The 26,307-nt window shown below is 38.2% G+C and overlaps 1 long non-coding RNA gene across 2 annotated transcripts in view; it reads left to right on the forward strand.

Moving 5' to 3' along the window:
* Positions 1-26,307, forward strand: part of LOC136020516 (uncharacterized) — a 132,921-nt gene that overhangs the window by 89,586 nt on the left and 17,028 nt on the right. Inside the window, exon 4 of one of the 2 annotated variants that reach the window (XR_010615354.1) lies at positions 11,192-11,266. The exons of the other annotated variant lie outside the window; for it this stretch is intronic. This is a non-coding gene — a long non-coding RNA (uncharacterized LOC136020516). Of the gene's footprint in view, positions 1-11,191; positions 11,267-26,307 lie in introns of those variants that run through there. 2 annotated transcript variants of the gene reach the window in all.

Genomic DNA, 26,307 nt, shown 5'->3' on the forward strand with positions numbered 1-26,307 from the left:
TATCATAGAAGATTCTTGTTTCATTCATCAGTGCTCTTAAATGAAATTTGTTAGTATGTATGAGAAATATCATCAACTTTTAGGAACTAGATATTCCCTTGAAAAGCAGTAACTGTTTTCCTTTTTTGTCTTCTATACTTTTGCATTTGAAGAGGAGATTTAATAAACATTCTTTCCAAAGCTCATCCTTGGCAGCTGATCCTTGGGAACTGGTTTGTAGAATAGTTTTAAAAACCCCACACCAGTTGTTTGAGCCTTCTGTTAAGGGGAGCATACAGCCTTTTCAGTCTCTCAGGGTATAGAACACCTTCTGGAAGCTGCCTCTTCAGGTATAGCAAACCATTTTCTTGTGTTCATGGGTATTGTTTGTGTTGTTCATCCCCACAAAGAGCAGATGATATTCGTGGAACACCTATGCAGTGTAAGTAACTGCTGTATACATCGGACAGTAACCAGTATCAATAGCTGATTGCAGTCAGAAGCCTCCTGAAGGCCAAATCCTTGTCTTCCTAAATGGAGGAGGATCTCTGCACTCTGTGTTCCGCACGTGGCTGTTATAGCAGGAGGGTCATTTATGTAATTAATACCTGAGCTGATGTCAAGGAATCAACTGCAGGGAAGGTGAAGATCTCAGTGGGAGTTTTGTGTTTGTAAATAGCTTACCTATGTGCTGTAAAGAACTTCTTTCTCCTTAGTTTTAGATAAATAAAGCACATATGTTTCACGCTGGAGAAGTCTGGCTGTTTTCCCTGTTTCTGACATCTCCTGATTTTTCATTTTCCAACATGCATTCCAAATTCAGGAAAATTATGAATATTCAAGAATTAATCCCCTGCTAAACAGTAAGATTTTAAGAGCCTAAAATGCAGTTGTTTTGTTTGGTTATTTGGGACTTTTTTCCCAACAGAGCCATATTTGCAGTGAGTGTCCTCAGATTCCTTAAAAAAGAATCTTTTCTCAAAGTTAGGCTATGCTGCCTGAGGATCTTGTTCAGCCTTTACTCATTCTATGCTCTGGTAAACACTTTGTTTTTTCAGTGGTGTTTTTGCCTGTGTAAGAGTCTAAACATTTGCCTTCAGAACTGGTGTAAATTTTCAAACGCGGGGTTTGGAACAGTGGCCGGTGACAGCAGCATCCATGAGCTCAGTGTGAAGTCTCTGTGATTTCTTCTGTGCTGCTCCTGTGCTTGACAAAGGCTCCTTGTAAACAATTAGAAATATGCATTCCTCTCCTCCGTGTGCCTTCAATCTCTCTTTTGATACAGGAAACTCAACAATAGCAAGGCTTGCTGCGATGTGGTCTCCTGCCCTTGCTAATGCTGGGGTTTTGTTTCCTTGGACTCTATTGTTCATCTGTATCTATCTTTTTTTTAACAGTTTTGTACTTTGATTGCAAGATCCTTGGCCTGAGAGTCAATTTGTTCTGTGTTTGCACAGCACCTGAGACCATGAGGACCAGATCCATTATGGCGTTGTCGTAGCTTGGATAGGAATAGCCAGTTGGTAGCCATTGTGAGAACTTTGTTTAATTTCTCAGAGTCTTTGGGATTTACGTGTCTCGCTATCAGGGTTAAGTTGGCCTAGTCAGTCTTTGAAGCTGAGTAACTTTTTCTTTTGTTAAAAGTAGATTTCCTGTGAGGATTCATTCCTGTACTCTCTCTACCACAGTGATAGAACAGAAGGCTGTAAATCAGGCTGATTTGAGTGTAAATTATTCGGAGTTTTTCTCTTCATTGTATAAGATTCCCAACAGAATATGACTACTCCATGAGCTACTCCTGATTGTTTCTGGAGTTCCAAAACTATATGTAGTTTCTTTACAAACCAAATTAAAAAGAACATATTTGATTTGGTCGTTGCTCTCAAGAAAGGAAGGTGCATTGAATGATTAGCATGCAGTGGGAGCCTTATTGTTAAGCTAATGAATTCAAAAGATTTTGAACCATAACTTCTAGTACATACAGTTAGATGATTCTCTATCATTCTAATCTTTTTTAGTGGGTTCAGTACAGTAGAACTTTACATGTGAGTCATTGCTGGCTTTGCAATTGAAATACTGATTTTATTGAGAAGATTTGCCTGAATAAAGGTTACTCATACATAAAAGTCTGTAGAATCTGTCTTGGTTTTTCTGGAGGTGAGGCTTGACTGGGAGAGAAATAAGGGCCTTGTGCTTTGTTTACTTCTAATTATCTGAAGTGGGGCTGCCTGTAATTAGTGGATACACAGGCAAGAGTTAGCTTAATAGTCATGGCTTCCTAGGTAGGAAAGTGTTTGTGTTGCTTTCTTCTCATGTACTTTAGAAACTAAATACATTAGCTCATAATGATTTGACTGGATGATTTTAAGGAGATCATAGAGTGAACAAAAAGTGTAGCATGTGCTAAACAAGAATGGAATTTGCTGGAATATTCTGGATGCAAAAGTATAAAATTTTCAAGTTATATTTTAAAATACTTTTTTTCATAAAGAAAAAAAGCATCTCATTATATTTTAGAATTTTCATATTTCAAAATAAAATATTAATCCTATATAGCTTATTCCAGTTTGTCCTTCAGACAATTAGATTTGAAATTGGATGCTCAGAGATAATCAGGAATACAATTGAAAATGAATGCAGCAAAGTTTTCCATAATAGCCGTGAATTTCCTTTGTGGGATTTTTGACTACTGAATCTCAAACATCTGTATGCCAAGCTGCTACGTGTGAGTTAGAGTTAGCAACTTTATGCTCTCTAACAGTTTTAATGAATAAGATCTGAACAATATGGAATCTGACAACCAGTCATTCTGAAAATCAGATTTATCTATAGTGGTATATTCTCCTTCTGTAGTAACTCAGGAACTTTTTCAACATCTAAAATTCAAGAATGAAACCACAAGTGTGCGTGAGTTGAAAAACAACAATTTATGTATTATTGTGAGCAGTGTGCAAAATCTCTGCAAGGGCTGTCACTAACGCCTTGAATAAAAGGTGACATAACTTCAACCCAAAGAATACTAGAGATGATTTTGTCTGCTCGTTTTGTGCTGAACCTAGGCTTTTATTTTGTGAATTTGACTGTGTCTAAGCAGTCTCAGTGCCTTTCATAGGAGTTGCACCATCTACAGTCAAATCCTAACAAAAGTAAGTTCTCTGTTGCCAGACTAGATTTTGTTTGACACTTTAGGCATGCACATATTTGTAGATCACAGGGTTTGAATCAGTGGTTTACAGCTAGTTTAGGTATAAATGTGTCTTAGGCAAACTCTGTTTCCCCAGAAATACTGATTTTTTAGCTGCAAAGGGAAAGGTTTAAAATCACAAAAAAAATGCGACGAGGCAGCGAGAAGGTTTCTTGTGCTCTTTTCCTTCTGTGTATTCAGCTCAAGTGCCTGTAGTTGTGATGAGCAGTACTGAATGTGTCCATCCTCAGACATGTCTCTAGGAAAAGAGTAAATCTGAGGCGTAAAGATCTATACTTCCTGGGCAAAAAAAAAGTGATTGTTAAAAGAAGTATCTCAGCACATGGTAGATATCTTGCTGGGAGCTGCAGTGACAAAAAATGTAATTCCAGGTGGGAGAGGCAGGAAGAAAGACCATCAGACCTCACTTACTTGAAAAGTATAAGCAGGGTCTGTTGGCCAAGGTGGTCTGCAGTGTTACGCCTGATGTGAAGTTATTTTTCACTAGGGCAGCCTTTCATTCATTGTCCTGCTGCCACAGCCTTCCCTTTCTCCCATCCCTCTTTTCACTGCTGCGCTCTACATTCAGTTCTCTTTCCTTCTTTCCTTTCCAACTCCAGCACTACTGAAAGGTTCTTCTCCCTTAGTATTCCTACGCTCCCCACAACCTTGTTTGTATGTTTAATATTATTTCAACTGAAGGATTTAAAACATCTAATTTTACACATAGTTAGCTCCGTAACTTATTTTGGAGGCTCCTCTTTTCCTCCTTTTCCTGACTAAATGGCTTTTGTTAAGCACATTTATTATAGCTTTTCTTTGTCTGGCCATTCAACAAATTAAACTAAATGAAAGCAGGTAGGCCGAAAGGATGGGTGGGATTGTAGTTAAGGTATTGAAGTGGGATTCAGGAAATGAAATTCGGTTCCCAGCCTTGCCACTCACTCTGTGTGTGTGTGTGTCCTTGAATGTAGTAATTTAATCTCTTTCTGCCTTCTTATTCATGAGGCAGAATTAATTGTAGTGTTGTTTTCCCATTTACTAGCTGCTTTTTCTATTTTTTCCTATGAATATTTAGATTGGAAAAAATGTGCAGCATTTAACACAATGCATTCATGATAGTGGATTATGGCTCAAGTAAAGGAAATTAATCAAAATAATTTTAGTCTATATACCTTAGTATATAGAGTAAATTTTAGTATGTATATTTGCACATTGTCTAGCAAAATGGGTTCTAGTCTTGAGATACATTCCTAATAAAAATAGAAACTAATAACTGTGATAGTTATAACTGAGTTGGTCACTTGGCTTTCTGTGGCATATTGCAGTAGCATTGTTAGAGCTCCGTAGGATACACTGAAAGAAAACATGCTGTAGGAAAGAAAAAGTTAATTTCTTTTGGTAACTTGGTAAACCATTGCAAGTTAATGCTGAAGGTGTTGTGGTATATGTGATCTGGCACAGTGTGGAACCTCAGTGCATTTGACTGTTTTGCCTTAGGTGGAATCTAAGCCTTCAGGAAATAAACAGAAGATCGAGTTGATAGACTAAATAACTAGTCCACTAAGGAAATATGAATTGTGCACTCCACTGGTAACCTAAACAAATAGGAAAAGGTCAAACTAGAAACTGTACTTGGGAATGCAGTCCCTGGACTTAGAGGTGGTGGGGATTGTTGATTCTGTTGCTGCCTCCATGTCTGCCCCCTCCATGGGAAACTTGCTCTGAATGACTGGTTTTTTTGCTCACTTACCAAATAATGCTGGTATGGGAGCAGCCTAGCTGTCTTTGGAACAAGTTACCTAGTTCCTTGGGTAGTAGTTTCTTGGGATCTTGAAGGAGTTAAGGCTTACTCAGTACCTTAATACAAGGTTTCTAAGCAGATTGGAGTGGCAACTCATTTTCTCCTACTCAGAAATACTCAAAAAAGTATTACACTTTGAGTGTTCAGTGATACAAGAGAGAAACAAGCAGAGATTACGGGTGCTTGTGCCAATTTCTTTATTTGAAGAAAGATTGAATTGTGTTAGCTCTGAGAGGTCCCTGATTCAAAGTGACTTACTGTAACCCAAACATGTTGCTGAAATCTGTTTCAGTCTGATGCAGATTTGTCTGGTCTCCATGATAGTAGGCATCATCTCTGTTGGATGAATCAGGCTTGCTTTGCAAAGGCAGTTCCATTCAGATGTCATATGAATTGTATTGCCTCTCTTTGATTTTAGGATTTAATAGAAGATCTGTCCAATCCTATGCGTATACTTTCAATTCCAGTTTCCAGTAGGAAACTCCAAGTCATCTTCTAGCAACTAGATTGGGACTATCTGCCAGAAGATGGGGGAAACAGGAAAGTGCTCTGTTTGAAAAATGCAACCTAAAATTCTCATTTAAAAACTAAGCAACAACATGGAAGTAAAATAGTCATACTGAAAAGTATACCACTAAACACTTGATTGAGTCAGATGCAAATGTTTTCAATAAACATTTATACCTCTAAATAATTTATTTCTTATTTTCGTACAGATGTATGCTTTTGGGGATAGGGTGTTGAGCTAAATCATTTTAAACGTGATTGCCAAGAGGTAACTGAATGCTTTCTTAATGAATGCATGCATGGTGCTATTGCTACGATTACCGGCATGGCGTGACAGGAATTTAAGTTACTGCTCCTCCCCAGACTTATGTCCTCAAATTATTTCCCATTATATTCAAAGCACCTGTTTTTTCCTGTTGAGAATATAAGGTGCTCACTGAAATTATAAGAGGAACTATAGGAATATGTGAAAAGTAGTCACCTCTTATGATTTTAATAATTCTGTAGCATTTATTAAATTCTCTGTTGAATCACTTTGTGATATTGATGGTATAATTTAAAGTGAGAGGAATAAAGGAATGTGATTTTTAATGTCATGACATGAGTTGTCACAAAAAAGGAAGGTTGAACTTAATTCAGCCAAATGGCTTACGAAGAAGTCCTGGTACCTAAAAAACAGAGATTTACCTATTGGTGAGATCACATAGCTCAAGCTTTGATTTTTCTTTTAAATGAGACAAACTGACTGAATAGAAGATGAAAACATTGTTTTAATTTTGATCTTCATATTTCGTTGTAGCAAATAAATACCAGTTTTTAAGAGGGAACATGTAAAATATGGTAACTTGCAGCAGAAGAGTGCTAGGTGCAGATGTTTGTCTGTCATGTTCTATTTTGAGTTGAATATCTGGTAACAAAGAGTTACATTCTCTTTTTAACTAAAAAAATCAATGGAAATTTATTTCCATATCTTCTATTTTAATTGCTGCATAGAAAGTCAGCAAAACAGGTTTGGAAGAAAACATTTATCTTTTTCCAGAAGAGATCATATGGCACAATTACTTGTTTTCAAAATAAGCGTGCATTGATTCAACTTTAAAATGTTGTCCCACTTTATCCTCTATTTTTTTGGCTCAGTTTAATACAGACTGCTTCAGTGCTATGTCTGTATGTAATGCAGATAACAACAGGGGAAGTTATCAGCTAACCATGACACTGCTCTTTTGTCTCTTCTTCATGTTACTGAATATTGGCCTGGGAGGGTATAATCTGTGTCTTAGTCAGGGTGAGTCAAATCTGAGGATTTTAGTTTGCTTTCTAGATCTAGAAAGCGGTGTGTTCTGTGGTGAAATAAACCACGAAATCGGAGTAGGAAACTACTGAATCAGTTGTTGTATCTCCTTTGTTCAATTATTTGATTTTTTATGTTATTGACACTTAGGGTTTTAGTGAAGTATGAAGGATTTTTGGAATTATTTGGTCAGCAGGATTTTTATCACTGTCTAGGAGTCCAGTTTTTATTATCAGGCTATCTCGATGTAAGTAGAATGAGAACTGCATGTTCCCTAATATCAGTAAGAGGCACAAACATGATGTTAGGGGTGACGCATACCCCATGGGCACCATGGCCACATGCATACTGTTCAGCTGGCATCTAAAGAGAATCTATTAACCAGCATTTTTCCACAGCCCAGTTTGATAATAAATGGATTTCATTTCTATTTGACAAACTCTGAACAGACCTAGAATGTTAGTAGTGTATCAAACTAACAAATCCAATAGCCGAGTGACTGTTTATGAAAGCAGTAGTTATTCTAGTACAGTTACTGGCAAAAAAAAACAACATATGCACGGGGGACATCCCTTATCTGGAATGAAAGAATGTGAAACACAGGCCAAAGTTTAATTTTCTGTGGAAACTCATTTAGAAAACAGCAGTATCTATTTTACCATACACTGTTCCCTAAAGAACAGTAACACAGGGAATACAGAGCAGCCATCTAAGTAGAACTCTTTTTACTAATTACTAGTTTTCTTTTAATGGAAAAATTCATTAAGAATGAAATGTAAAATATCTTCGTGCATGCACGATTACTGAAAGAAAGTACTGTTTAAAAATAAAATACCCGGTATGCTTAAACCGAGGAAAGGTGATTGTTTGGGGATTTTAATAGCATATGTAATTCACACATTGCAGGGTATGAACAATAATTTTTTCCAATAGATAAAGTACTAAATAATGGTATTATAAATTAAAATGGGGAAAGTAACTACTATGTAAAAATAATAATTAGAACTGTATTAAAAAAGTGAAAAAATAGCCTGAGGCAGGGAGAAGTGTTTCTAAATGACTACGTAAAGCTTCTGGATCACAAATAGCCTGAACTCGTTTGGAAAGTATTTTTGCTGTGACTCTGTCTATGATTATCGTGGTTTGAAAAGGCACTGTTGGCTGAAAATAGCAAGTACTAAGTAGCTGATTTTGTTTCAGAAGTTTGTTACCTGCCATAGAAAATCACTTGTCACACAGGGTTACAGGTCTTGATATTGTCTCAGAGTCAACTCATGCATCAGTAGAATTACACCACAGCCCCTTATTTTAGAATGATCCATCATTTTCTTAAGCAGACTATTGCTTTTAGAGGAGTTTATCCTATCAGATGGCTTTTTTTTCTAATTATTCCAGTACATTGATGAGAAGTAAATTACCGTCTGAGATACTGGCTGGTGTGTGTGATACTGGACTATGGCCGGATGCCATTCAAATTTCTATATCATCTTTTTAAGAGCAGTGCCAAGAGCTAATGACTGTGATTTGATCCCACATTAGCAGAGCTCTTGTTATTGAAAGGATTCATCATGCATAGAAATTATTTGTGCTTCAGCTAGAGGCCATATTCTGTGCTCTCAATATTCGGCATGGAACATGCTGTCTTCATTTCTACTCACTTACCCATGAAACAAACGACAGAAGGGAAGGGACAAATGCAGCCTATTTGTCATTTTCCCTCTGTGCCTCTTCTCCACCCAGATCAATAGAAGAATGGAAGGAGCAATGAACATTCCTACTGAATGTAAAACTAAAGAAAAAACATAGAAGCATGAAGTGACCTTTTCGGTTTTCTGCTTTTCAAAAAAGGCACACACACAAAAGAAGAGAGGAAAACAAAACAAAGCCCTAAACCCAAAGCTCAGGAATAACAAGCTCCGAGCAGCTTAACACCACCCTGCTTTCCAGGACCACTGTGTATCTGGTAGAGCTTATTATTAACAAGGGAATTGTTGCTTCCTGAGAGTTGAGGAAATCCTAGTAAAGTTCTAATAACCACTTACTATTTGAGGAGTGAAGTTTCCCATGAGAGACCAACTTCCATTGCTATGTCCCTCTCTATTCCCACTGCTAAAGGGAAGTCTCACCTGGTGAAGACAATGAGCAAGAGCATTTCTTCTGCAGGAGCAGGATAAATAGATCATGCCACAAAAAACCATCAGCACCCCCAAGGCATAGGTTCTTAACAGCTAAAGAATCTAATAAATGACTGTAAGGTTGGTATTGATTGAAGCTGCTGTAAGCACCATCAGTAACCTGGAGTCTCCCTTTGGAACTCTGTACTATAGGTTGCATTAGATACAATAGAATCATAGAATAGAATTATAGACTAGTTAGGGTTGGAAAGGACCTCAAGATCATCCAGTTCCAACCGCCCCGCCATGGGCAGGGACACCTCACACTAAACCATCTCACCCAAGGCTTCATCTAGTCTGGCCTTGAACACTGCCAGGGATGGAGCATTTACAACCTCCCTGGGCAACCGATTCCAGTGCCTCACCACCCTAACAGGAAAGAATTTCCTCCTTATATCCAATCTAAACTTCCCCTGTTTAATTTTTAACCCGTTACCCCTTGTCCTATCACTACAGTCCCTGATGAAGAGTCCCTCCCCAGCATCCCTATAGGCCCCCTTCAGGTACTGGAAGGCTGCTATGAGGTCCCCACGCAGCCTTCTCTTCTCCAGGCTGAACAGCCCCAACTTTCTCAGCCTATCTTCATACAGGAGGTGCTCCAGTCCCCTGATCATCCTCATAGACCTTCTCTGGACTTGTTCCAACAGTTCCATGTCCTTTTTCTGTTGCGGACACCAGAACTGCACACAGTGCTCCAATATAGGTTTTGTATTTTCTGTGGAGCTTAGGAATTGTAAGAAATGAAATGTTAATATTTGTTTCCTTCGGAGGAGCTTAAAAAGGTGGTTTGGTACAACTTCAAGACCAAATTCATCAGGAAATATCGTACACAGTTTATATATATGAACATTTGTACCTTACTTTATTTTTAGCAGTGTGGGATAAGCTAGGAGTCAGCCTGAAACTAAGAAGATGTATATTTAAATGTAGCAAAGTTCATTTTCAAGTAAGTTGAGATGTTGGCAAAGCTGCGCTAGACTGAATGAAATGCAGTTTGAGTCAATAAATTTGCTAAAGAATTGCCAGGTTTTAAGTGTAGATGCAAAGTCCTATTGCCTTATTAAGTCACCCTCTAATTTATGACACCCTTGCACATACCCATGGTGCTGCTATTGTAATGTTTGCTGCTTGAAGCAAAAAAAAAAAACCAACAAAGTCTTTGGACCTTTGAAAGTGCTGTCATTTTTCTCCTTCTTTAAATTAACCCCCAACAGGGTATTAGAGACTACATGGTTTACATTAATCCAGTAATAGAACATATTCTATTCCCATGTAAGAACAGTTTTAGGTATAGCTGCCTCTGGCAATAACTGGTGATTTTTAGTGTTTTCCACTGAATATCAAGAGAGTTTCTATCTTCATTTAGTTGCCAGGTGGGCTTATATTTTAATTGAATCCAGTCATTCATGACTCAAAAATAAATGCCTTTGTGATAAAGCAAGGCTAATCAGAAAGTAGGAGGTTTAGTCCACTGTGTATGTCATGGATAAGGAAAACTTACTTTTTTTTTTGTGCCATTTTTCCTATAATCTAATAACTTCCATACACTGAATTCTGAAAATCTTTCCCCTAAGCAAGTGTGTATTTGAGCTTATTACTCTTGCTTATTTCTTCTTATTATTACTTACTTCTTGCTTTCAGTAATTGCACTTAACTGCCAAAGCAAGCCCTTGCTCACATGAATAATTAGTTCTGTCCAACTAAATCTTGTTACCATGTTACCACATTAATTTTTCCCCTTAGAAATGTTTAGGTTAATGTTTTCCTTTGCTCTGGAAGCCATACTTCTCTGGAAAGCTCCCTATTACATTGCCATATATTAGACATTCTTTGGACCCTGCAACTTCCGGCATGAGCCTCAAAATAATATCCAGAAGATCCTTAATGACAGATTATGCTGAAAGGAAGTGGTTTTGAACATTGCAATTTGGTATCCATTGTAGACTAAATGGGTATTGTTAGGGTTGTCCTCTATATGCAGGAGAGAAACGTTATGATTTCTCAGAAATGACAGTGCAGTAAGAAATGAGAGGCTTTGAGATGTTGCTGCTATTGTGTTCAAGTTTTGCGTGGTTTGTACCTAAGAACTGTAGCAAAACAAAATATCTGGTCTTTTCTCCTTAAATCTTGAAGAAAAAGACCACAGATGCTTGTGAAAGAGCTTGAATAACCCAGGAGACACTATTTCTTAAGATGCAATACAGCAGTGTTGATATTCAGCTGTCCAATTCAAGCTGTCATTGTTTTTGTAGATCCATTACTGGAGATTTTAAGGAGGACTGTAAAGGGAAAGAAGTGCCTTTCCAGCTGTTTACTGATCATCCTGATTAGGTGAGCGGCATGGGAGTAAACAATGGGTCTTTTGAAACTTTACTGTTGGAGTCCTGAAGGTTTGCTTCATTAGCACTGCACTCATGGTGTCAGCCAGGGCTTCTCACTCCAGCCTACCTTTTCGTGGAAAGTCATGTCTCTTTTTTTTCATTCTTATGAAAAATCACTTCATGTACATATACCCAAGTATTTTTATGATATTTAGATTGTAACAAAAGCCTCCTGCTAGTCAGGTAATGGGATTCCTTCCTTGCTGCTTTATTCCCTTCACTTCCATTTCTTTTTCTGTTTTCCATTCTGTGCATTTGCAAGAATTGAAGAATAGCTCAAATGCCATTGATCCATCATCTCAGTGGAGAGAAAAGAAAATAAAAAGGAAATCTGCTTATTATTCACTTTATGTATGTATATTTTAAAAAGAGAGCATAGGGACATAAGAGGAAAGAAAAAAAAAGGAAATCTGAAATTTGGAGACATCCTACCCCCCCCCCCAAAAAAAAAAAAAACCCAACAAAAAACAAAAACCAAAAAGTGCATCTTTTCAGCTAAGTTTATTTCCTTTATTATGTGTAGAGCTGAACTTCAGGAGAAAAGAGTATTTCTAAGTTGGCATCCGTGGTATCTTCAGCTTTGGTGAACAGAAGTACTTGCTTGCCCCATTAAGCAAAGCCCCATGGAGTTTGCATTTATTCAGTCACTTGTTAAATAGGGACATATTTTGCTGGAGGGGCTTGAGAGTTTCCTTTTCTAGAAGAGCAAAAAGGACATTATCATCAGTAGGTTCTTTTTGCACCTTGTGGAAAATGAAACATGCTGCACAGCAGGGAAAGAAAGGGACTGATGTTTAAAGGATAATTTCTATTTATGGAGACATTTTTCACAAGACGTATCTGTAAGCATTAGCACACAAACTCATCCTGGGTATCGTCTAGAAACATTTCAGGGATGTAAAAGCACAGGGCTGGAAATATTGTCAGATATTTGTTAAAACATACCTATTTCTATTACAGGTCCTTGTCTTCTCATGACAATCATGATCAGAAATTGAGGGCGAGTGGATGTTTCAGTATTGCCCTTCTAGTCACAAAGATTTAGTAAGAGGCTGCCTGCCAATGTGATAAGACAATGGGATGCAGAAGTGTGAGGGAGGAAGAAAAAAGAAAACAGAAACTGAAACACCACACAACCCCTCAAAGGCAGCAAAACACCAATTAACCCACCGTCTCCCTTCTAATCTGTCCTTTTGGGCTTGTACAGCTCTCCAGAACAAGGGTGCCTCACACTGTGTATTTGTATAGCACTGGGGTACAGTGGGGCTTCAATTTCTGGTAGGAATTTTAGGTGCTCTTATGTAAATTATATCAAATAATGTATTATTTGATATTGATATTTTCTATTAGGTCTTACTGCCAAATTCCAAGACATTTGAGGATAATGTCATAAGGTTTCTCACTTTAAAAAATAAACACAAAATACATGATAAGCTAGAGAGCAGCAACCTAGCTACTATTTAACCTTTTGGTCTGGGCACCTTCTAGAAAGGCAAACTCTATGGAACTATTTCCATGTTACAGCATTATGGCTGAGAACATGCCATAAATCATGATGTTCCAGATGCGAGTCTGGTAGGTAGTAAAGTTAGCCAAATGAAAGTGCACCTCCTCCTCATGCAGAGCAGCATCCTCTTGTAAGTCATTAAGAGGTTTGTGATTTACAGTCAGCTTATACGAACATTTATTGGGTCTTTCAAATAGAATTATAATAGTGATGCTTGGAACAGATTGACTTGCATGGGACCACAAGTCTTACACTGCCACAAGCTGTTGTTCGCTTCTGTGTTATAATTCTTTGGAGACAGTTTACTTAAAGTTCTTGAAGCCAACTGTCATGTGTCTGAGCCCTAGAAGTGAGAAGAATGCAAATCCTAGCACACGATGGAATCTGGAAACTGAAAATAAGGTCACTGTAGGTTTACTAACAGCCACAGCCTATGAGATGACCCAGACTTTTCAGAACCATGTGTATTAATTATTTTTATATACGGAGTTTCTTTCCAGATCTACCTGGGGCCAGATTCACTTTGCACCTACTGTTTTTAGATGATATGAAGGACAGCTACAAAAAAGATGTACATGTAAATTAAATGCCTGTTATTTAAACTGAAGGCTGAGTACCTTGAGACAGTGTTGCAAATACTCTCTGTATTACAAATAGTGGTTCATTGTATCGTATGTAATTTGAGAGTATGCCCATGTTGCAGTGAGAGGTGTGATACATCACAAGCAGGGATACCTGTCTAGCTTTTATCTAGCAACTGTGGAGTTGCTGTGAGAGCCTGGATTTCAGAGTGGACTGTTCAAGGGTGTCAGTGATGCATCCTGAGGTCGGTACTGTTGAGCTTCGTTGATTTCTGGTACTCTAGGTATATTGAGGATAATTCGGGTACGAACTATCTGTGTGGCACAATGCTTGTATAGCAGCATGCTATATACCAAATAGAATGGTAGCTTGTCATATGGAAATAATGGTTATTATTCAGCATATCTCCTCTATGAAGATATTCAAGGCAGTGTCTCTCCCCTTATGAGCTATTCATCTAATTCTTTCCTGAGGCTGTGAGTCATGGCACATCAGATTTGGTTTAAAATTCAGAACCAACTGTGCTAATATCATATAGTGTCTTTCTGGCAAACACTGCAAATTCTCAGAACACACATCTGCAATTCTAAACATGCTAGAGACTTGGGTTACAAAGTTTAGTTTAGAAGCAAGCTGCCAACATACACAAAAAAGTTACAGCATCACAGGAACTATCAGCCAGTTACTGAGATGATTGCTGCCTGAATATAAGCTAAAAGCCTTGATGCTTGCAGGTCCATCTGCCTTTTCAGGTAACTGTATTTTTTTGCTTACATTCCAACAGCTCTTTCAAAATAAGCCTTTTTCCCCACCGTGTGATCTCACCAGGGCATCAAAGACTTTACATTGTATATTTTGCCATATATAATCTCTATGGTAAAAAAATAATCCTCATGGATTTAAATGTTCTGCTCGGAGAAAAGACATAGAGAAGGTTCCCAGTCAAAAATTGCATGCATTCAGCGCACATAAGGCACAGTCAAATAGGAAGGAGAAGGTGTTTGTGTCCTACTGCTGGATGGCAAGATTACCATAAGCATGTGGATATGGAAGAGATGTAGCAGGTTTCTGAACCTCTGCCCCTGAAGTACTTAGGGAGGTAACTGTTTAGCATCTCCATTACCTGAGCTGTTGCACTTTGTGGAAACAATTAATATTCATCAAAGGATGTGAAGGGGGGATCAATAATATTCGAGGGAAACCACTGAAAGTTTAGACAACTTGGCAAACTTTCACCATGTTTGGCACTATTGTGAAAACAATTCCAAGTGTAAAAACAGTTCTGAATCAGGACCCTAATAATCAGGAATTCAAATAAATCCATGATGCCATATTCTGAAAGGTAGCTTCTTCCTGCACTGAATATAATGTCAGGTCCATGACCTGCTGCTGGAAATGTTTAACAGTTTGGCTGATGGAATGACCCTGGGCCTCCAGTGACCTATTGCTTCCTTATCTCTGAAGCAGGATAAAGTTATTCAAGATGTAATATTTATCGAGCTTATGAATGCATGCTTGCACATTATGTGTATGATGTGTTTAAGTTAGTGCTTTTTCCATGTTCCAATTTAAAGGACTGCTTTTTTCAAGTTCTAATTTCATTGATGCAAAGCAAGATACGCACGGTAAGTCATAACATGATAACCATATGCCACTCAATCGTTTGATTTACATTAAGAAAACAGCATCAGGGTTTTCTGAAAGCTGTCATTTTGGAATGCCTAAGCTAACAGCTAAGGCATTCTTATCACGTAGTGAAGTTCCTGAGCCTGGAGTATTTCATCAATGACACTTCAGCTGAGGAATTTAAAGCATATTTAAAATATGCTGATTTGTTTGAAGGGGGAAAAAAAGGGTTTAAAAATATCTGCAAAAAGATGGTTTGAAGAAATGTCAAAATTGATATTTTGGCGTTTTTGAACACAGAAGTTTAGGTACATTTCCTGAGAATGTATTGGGGGAAGGTGATGGGGAGGGGTGTTTAGAGGAAAAGTATGCAATTATAGATGTTACACTATTGTACATGTCCAAAATGGGGTTAATTTTGGAGAGGAGTCAAGGTCTGCTGATGCATATCTTCTGTTTCATATCCAAACCAGCAGCATAAGTAGAATGGATGCAATCATTTTGTAGGTCCATTCCAACGACTGCTTGGTCCTTTATTGCCCCTTCTGGCTTTGAGATGCAATGAGTATCTGTTTAGCCAGTGAAATAGCAGCTACTTAGCTGCTGCCTTCTGAGGAATGGTGGTGAGTTACTTCCTATCCAGCTAATTCAGAAAGGAATGTGTCCCACTCTTACCTCCAATGCATACAATTAGGTAGCAAATATCTGAGTTGTTTGTGCTGAAGGTTTGTTAAACCTTCCATATCACACAAATCCTGATTTCCCTCCTGGATTTGTCTCCTTTCTGTCATCCCTGGCTTCCTTAACCTTTGTCTGGGTAACACCAGGTTACAAAGCATTGTAGGCAGGGATTTCGCATAACAAAAGCAAGGTAGGTAGGATGTGCTTCTGCTCTTTTCCTAGTCCTTAAAGACCATAAGCGTTGGTTTGGCCCATCACTCAATGTTACAACAAGACTTAGTTATTGCAGTTTTTGCTAATGAAGTTCTGCCCCTAGGCTCCTCAAGCAGAGTATTTAGCTTATGGTCGAGTCTACAGGAGCTGGAATCCTTTAGCCAGAGGAAAGTCTTTCAGAAACAATGCTGTAGGGGATGTAGAAATATCGGTTAGTCAGTTAACTATAAAATAAGAAAGGAATAGGCACGACAATATCTTTTATATAGAGCGCTCACCTGGGAATCAGGAGACCTAAATTTAAATCCCAGGTCTGTCTCTGCACCCTTATGTAGTCACTTAAATTTTGTGTGTCTTAGTTCTGCATTAAATGGAGGTAATGTGCAATTACAAGGAGGTTTAAAATAGACAAAGATGGGGAAACAGTCAGAAACCACGGGAGAAGGGGCCTGTAAACATTGCACAAACAGACATATATATCATCATTATGGATTTTTCCCTCACAACCCAGCAAGGTGGCTCTTTACATGTATAATCCCCACGGTAAAAATCATCCTAGTGAATTAGATGTTTGTGTGCTGTGCCGAGAAATGTTGCTTATGTGAGAAATCTCTTCCTAAATAAGAATGCTCTGGAGACACTTAAAGTACAAATAAAAAATGGTGATGTCAACTGCTGTGTGTCTTTTAAGCAAGAGAAATGTTACTTTTTTCACATTGCCTCAGTCTTTCTCCTGATTTAACTGCCGAAAAGTCCTCTGATCACAACAGTGCTCTTGTATAGCTTGACCTGCTGTGCCGATCCTAAGTACTGCAATATATTTTAAGGTGGAATGAGATGTGAGCATTTTAAATTAGGTTATGTACCTTAAGGTGGCAGTTGCTGCTCCCAGGCACAATTAGAGTAATGAAATGAAAGCTGATTTAATGGTTACAATAAAAGAAAGAAAATAGCAAGGTCTGGCCAGACCAGTTTTTATTCAAGTTTCTATTAAGAAAGAATGGAGCTCATAAAAGTAATACCAGGCTGGAAATCATAATGTTATATCATGGGAAAGATTGGGTATGTTTTTGCTGAGAATTTTGTAAAACTAAATTATTTTTCATATTTATAATCAGCACCAGAAATATATTTCAGAGTGTGTTCTCACATAGTGAGGCTGGCTCACATTTATCTGAGCTGTATTTGGTCAATTAAGCAGTGACAGTATATAGACATACATATTTGAAAATATTTTGATGGACTATTTGCCTATCCTGTCATCTTTTATCTGTGGCAAGAGTGATTTACTTTTCTTTCTTAATACCCATGCCCCATGTAGCTTGTGGTATTTTGGTGCCTTTTCCATGTTGCCCTTGATGCTTCCTGTAGCCCTCAACAAAGCAAAAACATTCTCTTCTTTAGAGCTCTCCTGACAGGAGTTAGGCTGCCAGTGTGCTGAGACCACTGACTAAATCGCTGACCAAAGCTGTGTCATGGTTTCCTTGAACTGTCCCTGGACTTGTCTGTTGTTTGACATCTTCAGTTATAAACCTTTTGGTCAAGGACTCTGATTTATTTTCTTTGCACAGTGTGTTAAGGCCATAGACTGCAAGTTAGACAACTGGGTTTTTTCTTCACAGTAGTGCAAACAGTAAATGTCTGAGGCAGGACAAAGCTGTGCGGGTCAGTACTTTTCAAATCAGTGTTTATGACCATAAGTAAAACTCCATAAATAAGTTAGCTTTAACTCATGAAATAGGTTCTTGTATGTACTAGAATGCACCCTGCATGCTCTCAAAAAACATAACCATGTGTTGTGGTTTAAACACAGTCAGCCACACAATTTCTACTCCCGACCCCCTCTTTCTTTCCTTCCCCCACCTGCTCCTGGAGGGATGGGCAGAGAATTAAAAGAATGTAACTCCCGCGGGTTGAGATAAGAACAGTCCAGTAACTAAGGTATAACACAAATCACTACTGCTACCACCAATAGTGATAATGATAAGAGAAATAACAAGGGGAAAGAATACGATACCACCTGCTGAAATGAGCCTGACTGAGCAGAGAGTGCCCTTCCGGGTAACTCCCCATTACCTCCCCGGGCATGACGTGCTGTGGTATGGAATACCCCTTTGGCTACTTTGGGTCAGGTGTCCTGTCTCTGCTTCCTCCCAGCCTCCCCTCCTCCCTGGAAGAGCATGAGACTCACAAAGTCCTTGGTCAGAGTAAACATCGGTGTTATCAGCTCTGTTCCCAGGCTGAAAGTCAAAACACAGTGCTGCACCAGCTACTAAGAAGGAGAAAAAACGACTGCTACTGCTGAACCCAGGACACCATGTCACTTCATGCCCTGCTACTGCCTCTACTGAACTGTGTAGCTTGAAATCTAAACGGGCACTTGAACTTTAGTCCTGATTTTGTTCAAGTCAAACAGCATAATTCCAAATGCTTTTTGATAATTATTTTTATTGCCATTTTATTTTTTCTCCGATCAAAGAATGAATTTTGCCAGTGTTCCACTGGGACAATAATTAAAAAGATACCAAATGAATTTGTAATTATTTTATTCTTGGTTAATAGAATTTCTCTAGCCCTAATAGTTACATAACTTGCAGTTACTGTGATCTCAACTCTATTGGGTTTAATGGGCGTTTTTCAGTCTCTTTGAGTTTTGGGCCAGGTCCTCAGCAGAGTTTTGTCTGGTTTTGGCAATTAAGACATGATCAGAGTTAATTTGTGTCACCAGGAGGCAAGGTTTGGAACTGATCCTTAGCTGTCTGCTTTCAAGTTTCTTCCTGAACTTTGAACAACCGCTATTGAAAATGCAAGTCATGATAGCATATTAAATATTAAAACCAGTTTAAGATTTAATCCCAATTTATAGTGCAGCTTTGTCTAATTTACTGCATATTACACAATTTCCTTTACAGATAACTTTTAGTATGCTATATAAATAATAAATCAACCTCTCATGATTCTCAATTGTTCCAATATGGTTTTATATTAAACTTACATTTGCCATCGTTTAAATGTTGCTAGACCAATTTATTTTATTTTTTTTTCTCTTTTCAGCCCACGTTAGTTCTTTTATAAGGTTCTTTTTTGTTACAGGTTCTAGCTAGAAAATTATAAGCATTTAAAGTTCTTTGTTGTTGTATCTTTTACAGCAAAATAGAAACAACTTTAGCATGCATTAATGACAAAGCAAAACCATAGGTTCAGTAGGTTATAGTTCATCCCTAATCAGTGACAGTATCTCCAGTGTCATTGTGTTCTGTGCTCTATCTATGCAATCAACTGAGAGCCTGAGATCCTCATCTTGTCAATACTTCTGCAGGTATTTGTGTTTAGTATTAAGCATCTGCAGCTAGCGAGGTTACTTTGCCATAGTTTCAAGACTTTAGGGTTTTATAACTGCCCAGCTTTCAGTTGAAAGCTAAACATGTTTAACTAATTCACTTAGGCACGTAAAAATTTGCTGTAGTAGCTATGACCTGTGAAATATTACCAGCAATGTGTTTTTCCCTGATCTTTGTTCTTTGCCCTTCGTGATGTGAAATGATTTTCTGAGGTACCTGCCCTTTTGTCCCATAGCTGGAAGGTGGGCTCACTATTGGCAAGCGTGAGTAGGAGAGCAAAGAGGAAGGTTGAGAAACATAGGGAATACCACTCCTTCCCCCCCCCTCCAAAAAAAAGAAGCGGGGAGGGGAAACATAAGCGTTAAAGAAGCATTATCAGGTTCTATGATGCGGACGCAATCGATAGGGCTGTGCGCAGGTGAGAATGGCTCTATCTGTTGGCTGTCTTTCTCCTTCATATTCTCTCTTGATTTTTTTTTCCTGTTCACCAAGAAGAGTCATGTCTGCTGTGGGTGATGTATGGTGGGTTTAGTTGCAGTCTCAGGCCAGCTCTGTCTTTGGTGTTTTTTCAGCATACATGAAGGAATCTGGTTTTAAAGGTTTTTTTATAAAGGGTAAGAAAAAGATTTATTTTATTTTTTTTCCCAAACTCCTATGGGTTGGTAGATGAGTAAATCAGGAATTATTTAACTCATCTTAATTTCCACATGATGTGAACAAAATGGTAAACAGGGAAATAAGTACAATAAAGACAGAGTTTGGGTTTTAAGAATGTTTGAGAAAAACATTGTCTTTAGGGCAAAAGAATATAAATAAAACTTGCTTTTTTTTCCAAATCAATTAAAGAAATTCTGAAAGCAGTAGTGGTAGTGTATTAGTGTAAAGGGGTTACAGTGTATGGGTAACCTAGAGACCAAAACTTGAGACATAAAGGAAGTCAACAAGAAATAATGATGTGTTTAAGGCTCAACATCTCAATATTTTGGGTTTTATTCCCTTCCACTGACATTATATACATAATTTTTTTATTTAAAGCACTCCTGCAACCTTACTTTAAATTTGGAGGAGAGAAGATCTTTAATATTGAATACCAGCTATCCTGATAAACTCCTGCCTTAGAAAGTGACTGTCTATAAACTTTTACTCTGATCTGCAGGAATTCATAAGTAGAATCTACATAAGGAATGTGACCTGCTTATAGTATCGAGGCCTTGTGCCTTACTTCTGCAGTGTTTCTGCCTGACATCCAAATGGAATTATGATTCAGAATCATGAGGTTTAGCAATCTTCTCTGTTGATCAAAAGCCATGTAGTCAGGGAGAGCACCTGCTTCTCACCTTAAAGTCAGGACAGTATTTAACGAATAGAAGAATCTGCAATTCTGAGATGTGTTGTGGGGATTGTAAAGGGCTTAATGATTCCGAAAACCTGGCCTAAATCATATCTATTTGTTTAAAAGAATAAAAATAGAAAATCTTAGACTTTCATGCCTCACCATCACCTAAGAAATGTGACAAGCTTGTTCTCTCTGTTCAAGAACTTGGTGGAGCTCAAAGCATTCCAAAGGTTCTATTTTTGCCTATTTTGTCCTAGAACCATGAAATTGTTGCAGAACCTCCTGGGTAAGGAAACCTTTCTGAGAAAGAGGTTCAAATGAGACTGCCATTGATTTTTGGCTGTCTGACCATCATGAGGTGAGCTCAAATTCGAAATCAGTCCAAGGTGACAAGCTCTTTAGAGGTGAACAAACAAGTGGCAAGAGTTGAGATAGATAGTTCTAGACAGTGCTGGGGTGCTGAGGAATGGTCCAAGAAAGCTGTGATAGCAGTGGGCTTTGGCACACTAAACCAGAGCAGAAAGCGCAGGTCAAGACACTGAAGTGCAATATAGAGAAAGTTGGGTTCTGTAGGGCAGTAGCAAGAAAGATAGAGATAAGGCATACCTCCAAAAATAAAAGAAATGAGGGGCCACAGAATTAGGAGGATTGATGTCCTACTAATGAAACTTCAGCTTTTGTGTTTGCTAAAATTTACATAATAAGGTGTCTGCCTCCTATGGGGAACTATGGATTGAAACACTTTAAAGCCAAAAAAAGGCATGTGGTTGTCACTGAGGTCCTTCTCTCCTGTTATCTGGATTGTATCAAAAGTGCTTAGTTCTAGGGTGGGACCTGTGGAGAAGAAAAGTTGTCTTATTCCAAAAATGTCATGGAGAGCTTGGGAGGAAAAATTAAGCAGGCAGCATTCTCTTGCAGTGGCTTTTGGAGGTGCTGTTGTACCTGGTGCCTAGGAGAGATCTGATTTAGGCCATTTATCATTTCCAGCACAGAGTGCATCATGGACGCACTGAGAGCAACTGCAGAGGGATGATACATGAGCTATAGTTTCTTCTGTAAGCCTTTACTTTGAACTCTTATTTTATCACTGTTCATTTTATATTCTATTAAAATGGGAAAGGAGTCTTTCCTTGCTGTTCTCCATTACTCTGAGCATAGCTGGTACATAAAAGGAGAGAACTGAGTACTTTCAGGTTCTTCGCCATCCTTCTCCATCATGTAGGAGAGGGCTAGTGAGGAAGAGGGTCAAGAAACCTGATGTTTTAGAGGAAGGTGTCAAGGCAGCACCAACAGCAGACCAGCAGGTGGAGTAGGGGGAGAAATAAATTTCCTCATTTGGGGAGGAGAGGCAGGGGTCTGTCATCTTTGATGGCTGTCTTCATTTTCAAAACATATTCCTGAAGCTTATAAGCAAATCACTAGTGCATTTGACTGTTGGTTTACAGTAACTGGAAGACTAATATGTCTGCAACAGTTTGTGGCACTTTTAATTTTCTCTCGTTCAGAAGAGTCGGTGTATGAAACCCAATGAGACTTTACAGACAAAAAAGAAGAGATTTTAAACAATTCTATTGACTGAAAAAAAAATTGCTTGGTTTTGTGCTGGATTGTTGATTATTTAACCAGTAAATACAGCTTAGTGAATTTAAGGGTATTAGGACCTAAAGAAGTTTATTCAAGCAAGCACTGAGTTATCAGCATTGCTTCCAGCACAAATCCAGACCAGAGCCCCATAGCAACTACTGTGAAGAAAAATAATTCTATCCATTCCAGCCAAAACCAGCACAAGCAATTGATGTGTAGCTGGAGCAGCTTTTTCTATGTATTAGGTAATGCAGTAGTAAAAAGATCACCAGTGCTGTTTTCAGTGCTGATTTTGATCTTGTCAAAGAAACTGATTTTAACTAGTCTTTGCTGTCATTTGGCTTTTCAATATTTAAATACAGTTCTGATATTTCAAGAAGAAGCCTAGCCTTCTAAGTAATGTGTGCAATTAATGCCAACAGAAGATACAAAAGGGTGTAAAAATGCCCTTAGGACCTAGTGGCTGTGTTTAACAAGGATGTAACTATAACCTTTGTTAGATGTCTTTTAGTAGGATATAGAGCTCAGTCTCCTGCTAGTGCTTCAGAGAGTCATAATGTCATTACAGAAGACACCTAGTGGCTGGCAGTGCCAGCTTTAAGAGAAGTATGAAACCAAGGCCCTGACCACCTCTGGTCATTGTAATTCTGATGGAAGCTTGTTTTTGTTAGAGAAACAGTTATGAGCTGGTGTGCTGGCAGATTTCCAGCTCGGGTCAGTTACATTCAGCAAAAGTTTCCCTGTGTAGAAAAGTCAGTAATTGCTTTATAATGTGAGCAGTTGCTCTGTTGTGGAGGTGACTGTTGCTTCTGTGATGAGTGAAGTTTTACGGTAACTGATGTTATATAAAGTCAGTTTTAGATGATGGAATGAATGAAATGTATCATCTCTCTGTATAACTCTATCTTTCAATTATGGATTCTGCAATTGCCCTATAGCTTCTGGTTATTATGAATAAAACAGCAAGGCCAAACTAGTTTCTGGGAAGTAGTAAGTGTTGCTGCCATTTATGGTCTAGATTTTGGTTTTGCCATTTTAAATTTATCAATATTCTTCCTTCTTTTTAATAGTTGAAGTACGAAAATGACTGGTATTGCTACAACTATTACCCTTAAAACTGAAAAGATTTTTATAGCTGAATTAATAGCATTTTGGGGGACAGTTCTCTTCCAGGAACACATCCTCCCCTTTACAAAGAAGTTTCTCTGTATCATAGACTTCTATCTTTATTTTGTAAATCTAAATATTTTCTAAATCATTGGCTAGTATTACACAAAGTTTATTTATTTTTCTGTGGACTTTTAAAATATCTGTGGAATTGTGGTTTTTTGTATTTCATGCTCAGTTCTTCAGGCTGCCTTTCCAATTGATCTGCAAATTGATCGATAATTTTGATGCACTGGAGTAGGAGCCAACTGCAGCAAAATCACAGAGCTAAATTCTGCTTTTGTATCAGCATAAACTGAGTGAGTGCTGATCATGCTTATTTGAAGTCAGCTTAGTTTGGCAATTCTTAATAGCAGGGTGCAGGATGAGTGGCCAGATTTTATAATAAATGCAGGCTTGGACTATGCATTCTTCAAAAGATAGCACTTTTGGTCTCTGGAGAGGTTTTTTGGAAGGAATATTTTGTCTTGAATCAGGGATATTTTAGGGTTAGATACAAAGCTCTCTGTAGAAGCACTACATTGGCATTTGTACGTGCATATATAACCCCCTCTGCAATGTAAAAAGAATCAGGGTATCAGATTCAGTGTGTAACAAAAGAAATCAAACATATTTGTCATAAAAATTTGATCTTCTTGTCTGGGGGCTCACTAAGTGTCTCTATAATGTGTATAGCAACATCAGATGATCTACATAATCAGAGGGTTGAACGTCTGCAGATTTTGTTGTAGTGTCAGCATAATACTTGGATCTGTATTTTTGGCATCTAGAAATCTAGATCTCCAGATTTCTTTTACTAGATGGCTTTTCTTTTGTGCTTGCTTAGCCTAGGCCTGCTGTTTAATTCCTACGAAAATTTGCTTGCTAAGTGGCATTCTAGCATCAGCTGGCGGAGCTGGCCTGTTCTCTGTGGATTACCAGCCTCGGAGTTACCAAAGCGTTTGTGGGACTTACCCGGCAACATCACTGAATCTCTGCAGTAACCATAGGAGGTATTCAAGCCACAGGAAACCTAGCATGAACACACTTGTAAAAGCTTTCAAGCAGCAACCCACAGTGTGATTGCCTCTGATCATTCTGAAAGAAACTTTGTTCAAGATTTTTCAAAGGCTGAACATTGATCGTATATATTATTTGTGATGCAGAGCAAGTGTTTACATCATGATGCCCAGAGGAAATCTGAACTGCAGTTAGATTTTCTTTAATGTCTTTGCTATATTTTCAGCCTTAAAAATACATATGGGCATAGACTTTTTTTATATGAGTAACCTGTGGTCTTATTTAAAACCTATTGGTTTACACTGGCTTTGTTTGTGTCCCCTTATAAGTAAATTAACCATTAAAAATTGGGAACAGTCTTGTAGTATTCGAGGATAATTCCAGTCATGCAGAAAACCAGTAGACACAAAAGAGCAGGGTTATGGTTTTCCATCAGCTTTATGGAAATTATTGTTTCTTATATGTTATAGTGGATGTACTAATCAAGCCCACTCATTTAGTTTCCTATCCTCCTTCTCTCGTGTCTCTTGCTCAATTACTATAATTAAGGTGTTCTGCCTGAAAGGAAATGAATAGAGTTGAATAATAGCCAACAAAGCATTTATAATATGTCCCCAGACTTTTGAACCACATACATTTTTGGAGATGCTTGCACCTAGCATTTTGGTTTTTACTAATGCGCTTATTTAAGCTGTTTATTGCATTAGCTATAGCTGTACAAATGACCTATAATGTACATTATACACTGACCATTAAATACAAAAATATTTGCCTTTAAAACAAAAACAACAATGGGAAAATAATTTATGATAAAAAAGTTCTTCAGTTGTGATAAGAAAATAACACAATGTAACAAATGAGAGCTGCTTCCAGAAGAATTCCAGTTAGAAGCCCTTTTATTTTTTAAGCAATGAAATACAGTTCTAAAAGGGCTGGTATCATACATGTTTATCAGTTGCAATTGAAAGTGATGACCCAGATGACTTGATGATGCAGCTTCCAAAGTATCTAGCGATGCCACAGATTCTTCATTATGTTGCAAAGAGGAAGCATGTGCAAATTAAATTGAGGTATCAACATACTGTGGGAATAATTCTTGACTGTGGAAATACAGCATGGATGACCAAAATGGGCCTCTTAGCTGTAACCCTACATCTGGTATTTCATAGCTATTTCTGCAGCTGGTAGCCTGTTTATCCAATGGTGTAACTTAAAACAGCCTTAAGGGTGCTCTCATCTGCACCAGCTATATTTGGGATAGTCAGAGTTTAGCAGTATGCCAGAGGATTCCTTGGAAGGTCCTTCTGAGCTGTAGACCAAGAGGGGTTTGGCACAGACCTGATGTGGTTGACTCCCAGCTGCTCAGATTTCCTGATCAGACACTGGAACAGGTTGCCCAGAGAGGTCACAGAGTCCCCACGCTTGGATATACTCAGACTCTGATTAGACATAATCCTGGACATCCTACCCTAGTTCCTCTGTTTGAATAGGGAATGGGATTAGATCATCTCCAAAAACGTCTTTCAACCTCAGCCACTCTGTGTGTGATTCTTTCTGATACTCATCTGTTTTTCTGCCTGTTAACAGTAAACAAGGCTTGGTTGGTTTGCTCATTTTAAATGCAAGGTCATGATTCAGGATTCTGCCCATTTGGAGGTGGAACATCATATGTAAAGATTCTTCTGTAGGTTTTTCATTGTGCCAGTCCTGTCCCGAGACTGGGTTTTGGAAGTAGACTCTGCCTCTATGCAAATGTACATTCAAATATGCCCTTTGTTTTAAGGTGCTTCAGGTAGGGATAATGTTAAGGGTTTCTTGTTAACATATAGGCACATTTTCTACTCATGGAGGCAATAATGAAGTGTAGCTCCTGGTAGCTATTGTCTGAGGCAGGATATATGCAGAAAATGCTGGGCCAGCAAGGTACAGGGCTGGAAACCAGATTTGTTTT

The sequence above is a fragment of the Lathamus discolor genome, chromosome 11 (genome assembly GCF_037157495.1).
Source record: "Lathamus discolor isolate bLatDis1 chromosome 11, bLatDis1.hap1, whole genome shotgun sequence".
NCBI lineage: Eukaryota > Metazoa > Chordata > Aves > Psittaciformes > Psittacidae > Lathamus > Lathamus discolor.